This window comes from Carcharhinus amblyrhynchos, chromosome 1 (genome assembly GCF_965287045.1).
Source record: "Carcharhinus amblyrhynchos chromosome 1, sCarAmb.v2.hapA, whole genome shotgun sequence".
Taxonomy (NCBI): domain Eukaryota; kingdom Metazoa; phylum Chordata; class Chondrichthyes; order Carcharhiniformes; family Carcharhinidae; genus Carcharhinus; species Carcharhinus amblyrhynchos.
The window spans coordinates 20563175-20572157 of record NC_137324.1 but is presented as its reverse complement, the minus strand read 5'-3'; the positions used below and the strand labels follow the sequence as shown (position 1 = coordinate 20572157).

The following is an 8983-nucleotide window of genomic DNA, read 5'->3' as shown; positions in this document are numbered from 1 at the left end:
TTAACCTGATGTTGTGAGACTTCTTACTGTGATTCTTGCTATGAACAGGCCTTCTCGCGTGGACCTTCTGTTGATGGCACCAAATCATTATTAGATTGGTGTCACCACTGCTACTACCATCTTTTGTGGTTTGCCTCATGGCCCAGCCTATACTGAGGAGGTTTCCAATCGTGAGTGACTTGGGTCTGACTCAGATGGGTTACTACAAAACTACTTCACTTGCTACTTTGCTCAGCACACAGCGCTGTCTCTGGTGCACAGATTATCCTGTCTACTCTGCGGAGTCTCCAGTGCATGAGCGCCGAGGTCACGGTTGCATCGTGACACACATCACCAGAACTATTCAGCCATGATGCTACGCAAGCCTCGCATGAATGTGGATTCCGCGCTGAGGATTGCAGCCATTTGAGAGCATGTTCAGCCTTGGATTGACATCCCCATCATCACGTTTAGCAAGAAACGCTTCTCAGCCTTTTGGCTAAGATCAAGTGTGGTATCGACATGCTGCATTTGATTGAAGTCATTAGGTTACATTTCAGCTTCATTTGAAGCAATTTTTTAAAGCAGCATCTGGGCCTTTGGGCTAAGATGCAAATTAGATCAAGCCTTGGAGGAGGAGCTCTGCCTACGCCAATCAGCTTGGATCACATAGGTCAAGCCCAAGACAGGAGGTGAGAGCCCTGTCTTGTCAGCTTGGATTGGGAATGTCCCAACTTGTTGGGACTCTGAATTAGCTTTAATTTGACTTGATTGGATTGGAATAAAGCTTAAAAAAAAGCACAAAGTGCACAAAATCAATTCTTGGTCTTTTGGCTAAGATCAAGCGCAGTATCGACATGCTGTGCTTGGTTGAAGTCATTCAGTTACATTTTAGCTTCATTTGAAGCAATTTTTAAAAGCAGCATCTCAGCCTTTTGGCTAAGATGCAAATGAGATCAAGCCTTGGAGGAGGAGCTCTGCCTACTCCGATCACCTTGGATCATGTAGATCAAGCCCAAGACAGGAGGTGAGAGCCCTGTCTTAGCCTGGACTGGGAAAGTCTCAACTTGTTGAGACTCTGAATTGGACTTGATTGGATTGAATTGGATATATAAACAAAAAAAATTAGAGGCACAAAGCACGTGTGAATGATGTTGAACAGGCATGGGTTTATTGAACATTGAGGCCAAAAAGTTGTTTGATTTCAAGGAGAAATTAGATATAGCTCTTGGAGCTAAAGGGATCAAGGGATATTGGGGAAGAGGGGATCAGGATATTGAATTTAATGATCAGCCATGATCAAAATATTAAGTGGAGCAGGCTCGAAGGGCTAAATTGCCTACTCCTGCTTCTAGTTTCTATATTTCTATTGGAATTCCATGCCTATTTTCAGGGCTGTTCAATTTTTAGCCCCTGACATTTGTCCTGGGAATGCTTCCAGTACTTCAAGGGCTAGCAAGATGTTCATATTATTAATTTGATTCCAGTTCACTTCCAGCCTTGGGTGACTATCTATGTGGATTGCATGTTCTCCTCATGTCTGCATGGGTTTCCTCTAGGTACACCAGTTTCCTCCCACACTCCAAAGATGTGCAGGTTTGATAGATTAGCCATAGCAAATGTGCAGGATTACATGGATAGGGTGGTGTGGTGCGGTAGGGCAGGGTGAAATGCTCGTTCAGAAAATCAGTGCAGACTCAATAGGTCGAATGGCCTCCGAACATAGAATGCCTACAATGCAGAAGGAGGTCATTCAGCTCATCGTGTCTGCACCGACCACAATGCCACCCAGGCCCTATCTCCGTAACCCCATGCATTTACCCAGCTAATCCCCCTGACAGTAAGGGGCAGTTTATCATGGCCAATCCACCTCACCGACACATCTTTGGCCTTCTTCTGCAGTTAGGGATTCTATGGATTGTAATGTAGGTTAATAGCACTAAGTAGCTGCAGTACATTCACAGTGCAGAGGTTGTTTGCTGAAAGTGGAATGAGCCACTCTGTACAAAAAAAACAACCGGAGTCTGGCGCAGTTCCACAAGAATATTTTTAATGCTTGTCTATTGCATTTATACTTACAATTAAACAAGTTATAACAAATTCAAATAATCTCAGATCCTCACGTTTTGCCCCATTCACAGCTGTATGCAAAGGGTATTTGAAACTAAATATTTAAATCTTAGGCGAATGTTGTCAAGTTTTGATAACAAGTCCTGTGAATTGTTGCAGCTTCTTCACTTGAATTTCTCATTGAATGCCAGTGAATTTTCCTGATCCATCACATATTTTAATTTAATGCCTCCCAATGTTCCACCATTGTTTTTGAGCAGGCAAATTGGGATAGTGCCAGAATGAGCTGATAATACATTCTGTGCCAGTTGACTCCAGTTTTACGAGACCATACTATAGCTCTTGGGGCTAAAGGAATCAAGGGATATGGGGGTCCCTGCCTCATAGTGCCAGGGACCCGGTTTCGATTCTCGGCTTGAGTCACTGTCTGTGTGGAGTTTGCACTTTCTTCCTGCATCTGTGTGGATTTCTTCCAGGTGCTCCGGTTTCTTCCCACAGTCCAAAAACGTGCTGGTTGGGCGCATTGGCCATGCTAAATTCTCTCTCAGTGTACCCAAGCAGGCGCTGGAGTGTGGCAACTAGGGGATTTTTCACAGTAACTTCATTGTAATTTGAAAGTAAGACTACTTGTGACAAATAAATAAACTTTATTTCACACAGCATACAGCTGTGAATTTGATGAACAGCCATGATCAAAATAAATGAAGGAGTAGGTTTGAAGGGCAAATGGCCTTCTTCTACTTTTAGTTTCATGTTTCTATGAACCTGCATGAAAGGGATAGCCAGGGTGCATCAAATTGGAGAAAAGACCAGAGTAGATTTAATGAGATTAACATGGCTTATTTTGATCAATCATCCTAGGCAAAATAGTGATTCCGCATCCAATGTTCACATTGCTGCCTCTAAGACATTGCAGAGATCTGGGCCGAAGAGCCTGTTTCCTGTGCTGGGTTGTTCTTTGTTCTTTGTTCTTTATTTACAGAATGTCCTCATTCAGTGAGAGCCTGACCTTCCAGATACTTGTCATTTTAGTAGTTCATCCCTCTCCCACTCTGATATCTCTATGCTCAGCCTCCTATTTTGTTCCAATGTATGATGATATTTTTAAAATATTTTTGGGATTTTGGTGGTGTTCTGTGTGTGTGTGTGTGTGTGTGTGTGTGTTTATTTGTGTGTGTGTCCATAATTAACTAAACTGGCAGAGGTTACAAGAGATAGCTTGTCTGTGAAAACTGACAGATCACAGGGTCAAGGTGTTAGGTGCGTGCATTTCTAAAGAAAGATCATGTTGGATTTACAAGTAACAAGTTTGGATTTAAAATTTGCCTTAGCAGATAAGCATGGACTTGGCTTTTCAACTTTTCAACTTTGAAGTTTGGAAGTAACAAAGTTTTTATACTGTTCAAAGTATTATAAGTAATCAGGGGTAGGTACATTAAATTTTATTGACTTAAAGTAAAGACAAATTACTAAACTGGCAATACTTATATTTTGAGAAGTTGAGTTCAAAGAGGTGTTTGAGGACAATGAATTCTGAGATTAAGAGAAAGGAAATGAATTGGAGGAAAGATGTTTAACTCACTTTGGTGACTGTGTGGGGGAAATTTCCAGAGACTATGGTTTGATTTTCTGGCCTGTCCTACTGGCAGAATCTCCCTTCCTGCTGATCAGGAGATGGGTGAGATCAATTTTTAAATCTTAAAGGTGTTACTGGAATTCTATGAACATAGAACATAGAACACTACAGCACAGACAGGCCCTTCGGCCCACAAGTTGCGCCGATCACATCTATACCTACCAAGCCATTGAACTATCTGTAACTTCCAATGCCATTAGATCCCATATACTCATCCAGAAGTCTTTTAAAAGACCCCAGCGAGTTCGCCTCTACCACCACAGACGGCAGCAGATTCCACTCACCACCCTCTGAGTGAAAAAATGCTTTTGAGGTTTGTAGCTTTTCCTCTTCATTTCTGAAATACAACAACAAAGGTTTATGATCAATAAGGCAGGGTTCCCTCTGGAATTTGGGTTCCTCAACAAATCACATCCGCTGTGACCATGACAAATGAAGCTCAATGTAAGTTCAAGAAACAGCATCTTAGCTTTGGATTTGGCACTTTTCATCTACATGAACTCTGAGGTCAACAACTTCAAATCATAGCTACAGCACCCATTTTTTTCTTCTGTACAGCCCATTGCTGTTAATGTTTCTGCTTCATTGCAATCTCAGCAGATCCAGATGCATCCTTTGTTTCTTTATCTTCCGATTATCATCCCTCTTAGGCTTTGAACCATCATTGCTTTGGTCAAATCATCTCTCCTGCTCCACCGCTAAATGAGAGGCATGGATAGGGGGTAGATCGTAAGAATCTTTCCACCATGGCAGAGGTATCTAAGACCAGAGGATATGGGTTTAAAGTGAGGAGTAAGTGATGTAGAGGGGATCTGAGGGAAAATATTTTCACCCAGAGGGTGGTGGAAATATAGAATGCACTGCCTGAGAGGGTGGTGGAGGGAAGTATTCTGGCTACATTTAAGAAGAATTGGATGAACACTTAAATGGCCAAGGCCTAGCAGCTTACAGACCGAGTGCTGTTAAATGGGATTAGTATAGATTGGTATTTGATGGTTGGCATAGACATGTTGGGCCGAAGGGCCTGCTTCTGTGTTGTATATCTCTCTTAAAACTTCCCTTTTGTCCTGTTCCTCCTCTGCTCCCTTCCTCTGCCTGAAAAGCTGCCACTTCCCTAGTTCTGATGAAAGGTCACAGCTAGCACTAGCAATCTCTCTGATTATAGCTGACACTTGCATCAGGTGTGGTTAGAACAGCAGGAGATCTCAGCAGTAATGGGGAGGGAAGTTAAGGTGGGGAGTCGTGGGTTGATTTCCCTACAGTGATGTCTCATGGCCTTATCCACCAGACATCTTTATCCACCACCTGCTCCTATAATCTCAGGAATATATTTGTTCTAAAACTATTCCCTTGCCACAGAGCCTGTTCTCTGTGTTTTTTTTCACATTCATCAACGCAGGAAGGAGCAGGTCCTTTTCAAGTACATCAATTTTAATTATGAATCAGTAGCGCAGTAAAATTTGCGTAGCCTATCTATAATCTGCAATCATTTCTTGAGCTACTTCACCCACAACAACTGTGAGATGTGCTCATAAAGGCAAAGATATCTTCTGCAACATCTCTTCATTTCTTGATGGCACGAGTGATGATTAGAAACATGTATAATCAAGATTTTGGAATCACGCAGAAAGAGGGGAATAAAAGTCGGAACTGAAAGACACCGTAAGCATTTGGAAAGCGATGGAAAGCAAACAAAATTCGAGTTGAACTGAAGCCATTTTTCGTAACTCAAAGCAGGACTGAAGAACGAGAAAAGTCAGCTATCAGGAACAATCAGTTAAGTGGAAATTGTGCAGGGTTCTCCTGAAACTTACCCCTTAAACTTCGAATTAAAGTTCATGAGTTAGGCCTAAAGATTTCGATCTCTCTCCTCATGTCCAAATTAAGCATTGGCTCCAAAAGGGTAAGCTCTGTATCATATTTCTGCTTGTGGAATATTTATTCCAATTCTCAAAAGAGTTTTATGACGTGCTAAGACGTTATCCTTAACTTTCTGAGTGTGGAATGTCAGTGTGTCCTCAGGATCTTGCCATCTGAAAGAAGAAACGGTGTTTCTTTGTTTTTGCTCGGTTTTACTTAGAATGATAACCTCCAGAAAGAAAGAACTTCAGTCAAGAACTAATCGCATCGCAACAGTTTATTCCACTAAATGTCTTTTGTTCATGAGCAGCTCAGTGGCACACTGCTGCCTCACAGCGCCAGGGACCCGGGTTCGATTCTGGTTTCGCTGTCTGTGTGGAACTTGTATGTTCTCCCTGTATTGTGAGGCTTTCCTCAGGTGCCCCGGTTTCCTCCTACACCCCAAATATGGGCAGGTTAAGTGGATCGGCCATGTTAAATTGCCCCTTAGTGTTGGGGGATTAGTAGGGTGAATATGTGGGGATAAGACCTGAGTGGAATTGTTGTTAGTGCTGGCTTTGATTTGATTTATTATTGTCACATGTGTTAGGATACAGTGTTTCTGTATGCGTGCTATACAAACAAAGCATACTGTTCATTGGGTACTTAAGGGAGAAGGAAAGGAGAGGGTGCAGAATGTAGTGTTATGGTCGTAGAAAGATGGGCTGAATGGCCTCCTTCTGCACTGTAGGGGATTCTACGAAAATTTAACGAAATACTTTGCAGCTGCTGTAGTGGCTGGTATGAGAGTGGCATTAGAAGGGCCTTTATGTTTATTAGCTCTTTGACCATGCAGTCAAAGAGTGGTGAAAAGTGCCTGGAGATAGGAACCCATAAATCTGGAGGGAAATTTGATTTCAAAAATGGGGCCAAAGAAGCTTTTTTTCAAAAAAGAAGCTTCAAATACATTTTCTGACTACTTCACTTGTACAGTTGCAAAAAGCTGTTGTTCTAATTCCAAATAATACTGTGCTGAAATTCATTGACAAGGGCCTAAAAGAGTTGATTGGAAAAAGCAATGAGATATTAACTGAATTAGGAGCTAAAACATCCTGGGAGAACCACAAAGCAGAAGCAATTGCTAATTATAGAGTGTGAGTGATGAGGTACACTCGCAACAGTTTAATTTCACAGGCTAGCACATCAGTTAACAAGCTCACAAAACACCTCTCTCTACAATATTGTAATGCATTCATTAAACTGTTTATAATCAAGTCTGTGTCAAAATAGCATAAAAGGTCACATTTAAATATGGTAACACTGCAAGGAAATGATGGCAACCACGTAGAAAACAGTGAATATGAAGGTATCAAGAGCAGTCAATACAGTTGCATTTATGGTTGATTCGGTTGATTGGCCATACTAAAATTACCCTTAGTGTCCTGAGATGCCTAGGTCAGAGGGGTTGGTGGGTGAATATGTAGGGATAGGAGGATAGGGCCTGGGTGGGATAGTGGTCAGTGCAGACTCGATGGGCTGAATGGCCTCTTTCTGTACTGTAGGGTTTCTATGATTCCTATGATTATGTTATTAATGGCCCAAGGCGTTTAGAAGGAGTACGGCTCCTGCTCTGCCCAAGACCTCAAGGAACCACAAAAAGTCGTGATTGTGGCCCACGTAACCAGCCTCCCATCCATTGACTCTATCTACACTTCCTGCTGCCTTGGCAAAACAGCCAGCATAATTAAGGACCCCACGCACCCCGCACATTCTCTCTTCCTTTGTAAAAAAGGATACAAAAGTCTGTGGTCACATACTAACCGATTCAAGGTGGGCTTCTTCCCTGCTGCTATCAGACTTTTAAATAGACTTACCTTGCATTAAGTTGATCTTTCTCCACACCCTAGCTGTGACTGTAAAATTACAGCATGAACAAGTTGGGCTGAAGGGCCTGTTTCCACGCTGTAAGCCTCGATGAGTCCATGACTCTATGAATGTGGACCGTGGAACATGCAGAAATGGGTGGTTGGGCAGGGGTGGTGGTGCAACTACCAGGTGGATCTTTAATCTTCAGCAACTATGAGGTGGGCTATCTTCGAGTTCAAGTGTAGACCCATCTTCTTTCTTTAGACTATTCCTGGAGGTCCACTAGTTATGCCCTCATGACTTTTTAAAACAGCGTCAGATGTTACCAACAGAGTGTGAGCCAGCAGGATTCAAGCCATTCAACGCCACACGAAACATTGCAATGCCCCCCAGTGCATACTTAATGAGGTCAGGGTGACATGATACAGGGTGAATTGCCACTGATTCCATGGCAAGGAACATTCCCTGTTCCCACCTCTGCTTTGGTAAAATTTCCACTTCATGTTTCCAACAGTACAACAGTGATTACACTTCAACATTATTTACTTGACTGTATGGTACTTTGGGATGCCCTGCGTGTTGTGAAAGTTGCTATTTAATGCAGGACTTCTGTTCTTTCAGCTAGAAATAACCAGACAGTTCTTCAACAATCACACAGATTGGATGTATGATATCAAGTTCTCAATCACATTGAAAGCTTGCACGTTGCCTTATAGGTTCCTTCTGATTTTCAACACTCATCATGTGGTTTTCAAAATGATTAAGTGTTTGGGCATAGTAGATAGGGAGAAACTATGAAGAAATGTTAGAAACATAAAAACTAGATGCAGGAGTAGGCCATTCAGTCCTTCAAGTCTGCTCCACAATTCATTTTGACCTTGGCTGATCATCAAATTCAATATCTTGATCCCCTCTTCCTGCCATATCCCTTGATCCCTTTAACCCCAAGAGCTTTGTCTAATTTCTTCTTGAAATCATACAACGTTTTGATCTCAACTACATTCTGTGGTAAAGAATGCCACACATTCACCACTCTCTGGGTGAAGAAATTTCTCCTCACCTCAGTTCTAAAAGGTTTACCCCTTATCCTCGAACTGTGACCTCTAGTTCTGGACTCACCCACCATTGGGAACATTCTTCCTGAATCTACCCTGTCTAACCCTGTTAGAATTTTATAAGTTTCTATAAGATCCCCTCTCACTCTTCTAAACTCCAGTGAACATAATCCTAACCGACTTAGTCTCTCCTGTATGACAGGCCTGCCATCCCAGGAATCAGCCTGATAAATCTTCGCTTACTCCCCCTATAACAAGGACATCCTTCCTCAGATAAGGACAGATAAGTTTGAGCAATTTGGGCCTATGTCAATTGGGGGTTAGCAGAGTAAGAGTTGATTTTATTGAAACATATAAGATCTGGAGTGGGCCTGATAGGGTACCCAGAGATTGTTTCCTCTTGTGGGGGAGGCTAATGTTAAAGGACAAAGTTTAAAAGCAAGAGGTTTTCCTTTTAAGACAGAGGTGAGGAAAAATCTCTTCCCCCAAAGGGTTGCTGGTGTGTGGAGCTCTCTTCCCCAGAAATTAGGGGAGGCTG

The 8983-nt window shown here is 42.3% G+C and overlaps 1 non-coding gene across 1 annotated transcript; it reads left to right on the top strand.

Annotated features, from left to right (window-relative positions):
* Positions 1 to 458: 458 nt before the first annotated feature.
* LOC145351122 (U2 spliceosomal RNA) lies at positions 459 to 657 on the top strand. The gene has a single exon (XR_013888327.1). It is a non-coding gene; the product is annotated as a U2 spliceosomal RNA (small nuclear RNA).
* The last annotated feature ends 8326 nt before the right edge of the window (positions 658 to 8983 follow it).